This window comes from Gavia stellata, chromosome 7 (assembly GCF_030936135.1).
Source record: "Gavia stellata isolate bGavSte3 chromosome 7, bGavSte3.hap2, whole genome shotgun sequence".
NCBI classification, from domain to species: Eukaryota; Metazoa; Chordata; class Aves; order Gaviiformes; family Gaviidae; genus Gavia; species Gavia stellata.
Window position 1 is genome coordinate 10,069,561 of NC_082600.1, and position 4,054 is coordinate 10,073,614.

The window sequence follows — 4,054 nt, forward strand, 5'->3', positions numbered from 1 at the left end:
ATTTGTCATTTTTCATGGGTTATCTGAATCTTTACAAGCTTTGGGCCTAGATTTTTATTTTTTACATTTGAGGGAGAGGAATGAAAAAAATCTGTCATATAAATCTGGCTTTTAATTTCCAAATACCTCATTTCATATCCCAACCTGAGAGAGATGCTTATTCTTTATAAATAATGAGTCACCTCTAATAGCTTTGTTCCACTGCATGTCCAAGAGTTTCTGGGGGAAAAAAAAAAAAAAGGCCAAGTCCAAATGATCATGAAAAATGAATTAGCTGTCTTTGAAAGAGAGGGCATTCCCTCTGGGCGTGTAGCAGCAACTCCAAACGTTACCAGCTAATCCCCAGATGGCCGGTCTCACTGTGAATGACCTCGAGCCTGAATTTGCATGATATGCCCTGTTCTGCGGTGATGCTCTCTCCCTCCCCTCATGACAGGCCTTCACCACAGTCACCCTCCCGACACCGGTCGAGATGTCTCCGGTTTGCACTGGTGCACAAGCAGAATGGGGCCCCATGGGTTCATTAGTCTTAAACTTTGAGTCAAGTAGCTAAAGCTGGGATAAAAGTCTTCCTTCTGTGGCAAAGTCATAATTTGTTTTGAGCGTGGCACATAAAACAGCGGGAATAACACAGTCCTTCTCAAAAATTTTCATTCAGGGTTTTAATTGTGTCTCAGAGGAATAAATGCAGGGAGTTTGCCTTCCTCCCTCCCCACCCCCTTTCTTCCTCTGATAACAGCTTGGTTTTTACTAGCATCGCTTATGGCTTCTTTTATCATTTCCAGCCTCTGACAGAAGTGCTCCACTACCCTTTCCTATTCAATAATGAATGGACACATTTGAAGCTGCAAGTATTTGCACTTATGAGCTCATCCAGGCAAAAGATACAAGAAACGTGAGTTATCTAAATGGCAGCCAGGGGACCAAGTAAATCACACACACCCCTTCACTGTTCCTCTGCCCTGCCTCCTGGGTACTGTACCTAAGAGAAAGAAGGTGATAAAGTCTTGCATCAGGTTTTCTGCTGTTTCTCCCCAATTTCCAAACTCCTGCAGGAAAGGTCTCAGGAAGTTATATCAGGTGTGCCCAGTTAATGTGGATGCATCTGAGCTTGTCATCTTTCACAATCATTGGAAAGCAACAGGCATTTTGAGGATTCATTTTGTTTAATTATAAGGTAGGTGGTGCCCAGAGCAGGTCAGATGAATCTCTCTCTCCCTAGAAGTGCCTGTTTCTTTCCAGGGAGCTGTGACCACACTACAGGTAAGTGAGAAGGAGGTCTCTAAAGAGGACTGGCAAGCATGTCTGGGGACAGAAGACAGAGCTCATGAGCTTGGCCAGAGCCTCAAAAAGGAACCGTAAGGGAACCCAATCTTGAATTTCCTTGCCAAGACTGATGTGGGTGCAGAATAATTTTTCTTTGAGTAACCACTAAAGCCAGAGTTTATTTTAACCATGTAACAAGGAGTAGGCACTGAAAATAGTTGGAAGAAAGCACTTACAGTTCCTCTTTGGGGTCATCGGAAGGTGGTTCTGCAGCATGGCCATGTGCAGTCTCTAGACCAGGACAGGCTCTCCTCTTCCTTAAAGCCAGGCTTATGCCAGAGGGGACATTTTCCAAAAGCTGCCGTAACTTCAGGTGCTCTTAAAATTCTCACTAATCCCTAAGTCACTAAAAGATTGAATCAGTGAAAAATCAGGCACTGCAGTGGCTAGCTTTTACATGCTTGTTGTCCACAGCAGAGAGGACCACAGAGCCCTGTGCAGTGCCTGGGGATGGTGAAGCCTCTCAGAGAAAGGTTCAAAGCACCCAAGATGCGGAGCAGGGAGATACCTTGAACCAGGCAATATGGAAACAATGAGAAAAATACAAATCCTAAATCCCCTTCACCTTTCTTAGGGCTACAGGCAGGTCACTTGGGCTCCAGAGGCCAGAAAATCCCCCTGAGGTCTTCTTCCATTCAAAGCAAAGAGCAGAGTTCCCTCTTTTCTTCTAAAACACAACTGGGAAAGAGGCTTTCCCCTTGTATCACTGCTAGACTTTTATATAAAAGTCTTTAACTAATCCTTTAAAGGATGGACCTCCAAAGTAGGAGAGCCAGGAACAATTCTGCCCTTTGCCTGAGGCAATTCAAGTCCCTCTTTTCCATCTTGGAGGTAGGACCCCTAGCCATGGGGACAGACCTATCCTCCAAAAACCTGAACCCAAGAGAGGGAATTTGTCTCAGGGAGAGCCAGCTGGCTGGCAGTCGAAACACTCTTCTGTAAGTCAGGGATGTTGGTCTGTATCTGCTTGGGCAGAAGGAGGAATTAAGTGGAGGTCGCTCACCTAGAGAGTGGACTAACCAGAAGGGAGAATCAAACATCTGGAGCCCAGGCTGTCCATGTTTGCCAGGCCTGCTCAGCAAATGACCACCAGCCCTGGGCGTCTAAGGAAAAAAAACTGGTTTTGAATCCTCACGGGCCATTTTCATGACCCTCATCCAAATTAAAATCAAAAAAAAGGCACATCTTTGGGGTTGGTTGCCATCAGGGGTGTTCAGGTGGCAGAACTGGGGGACTTCTTCCTACGCTTCACCTTCATCCTATGTCTGGCTTTCATTCCCAGTCCTGGAGGTGACTCTCACTTCTTAAAAGAAAGTGGAAGAATTTATCACTGTAGAATATGTGTGAGCTGTCCCCACAGATGAACTTCAGAAAGAAAAACACAGCCATTTTGAAGTGCATAAGTGTAGTACTCAACAGGCACGTATAGTGCAGTTTTAGGTTTGTAAAGTGAAAGCTTTAGAAACAACTTTTGTTCACTTCAATCCAAAAATATGAATAAATAAAACCCACAGAAAGAGAGACATGAAATATTCTGCTCCTGGACTGTGTCTTTTGAATTCCAAATTTTCCTTGGGAAGGAATCTTTTCCAGCCAAGTCTGAAATCCCCCAAAACTGTGAACAGCTGTCAAGTGTGCATGTAGTTTCAGTAGTGCCAGTGGGCACTGCTGAAAAAAACCATGGCTGATATTTGTGCAAAAGTCCTACTTTTTCTCTTCCCTCACTCAGGCAAGCATCAGGAGAGTTTGAAATGTAAAACACATTCCTATGTGACAATGAAAGAAAAATCACTTAGAAGAAGACAAGGAGGAATTGAAGTTACTCACTCAAACAAGTCAGGCTGACAAATTGCTTCTGCTGTCTCCATTCATCCACATAATGGCTCCCCCATTCCCTGACCAGTTATAGAATAATTATCTCTTTCAGATCAGCTGCCTTGGCTTCTTCATAAATCAATTCTTTCCTCCCCTCTTGCACTTCCACTGCCTCCTTCCCCATTTTTATCAACACATCCTTCCCATAAGCCTTTTCAAGTCCTGCTTTTGATTGACTACATGAATCTGAAGACCAAAGCTTCCTGTGAACTCACCATTTTTGTCACTCAACCAGAAGCCCTTCTTTTCCTGCTGTAGCAGAGCAAGTCCATGTACACATTCGTGATGAGTTCACAGAGCTCAGAGGAGAACAAGCTGGTCATTTGACACAAAGGACAACATGAGATGAGTGAAGCTGATCTGAGCCTGATTCTGCAAGGGGATCTTCTGGCCTTTTCAAAGCTCCACACATACCTCACTCTGCTAAAAAATCCTTTTGAGCAAAGCAATGATGCTTGTGTGTAGTCTCATTAAAGGTGCAGAGGTCATTGCAGAATGAAGTGAGTGAGAACAGCCATACCTGAGCAATCAGTATGCGAGTTTAAGTTCACTGCTCATGCTGGGTGTTAGCAGGGTGATTGAATACCATCAAGTTTGGGATGGACCTGTCCAAAATGGGCTGAACTTAACTAATAGGGCAGGAAACAGAGCCTGTTCCTTGCTCCTGCAGGACAGATGGTGTGTCAGGGCCAGGAATGGCTCTCTGCTGCTCTCTTAGCTATAGCTGACGCTCAGCTGGGCTCCCCGTGGCACTAGTCAGTCCTATACCCAGCACCACCCAAACAATCCTCTTCTTCTGCCATCCCAAATTGCTCAGCGCTGGCAGAGAGATGTTTTGACCTCCTCATTCTGG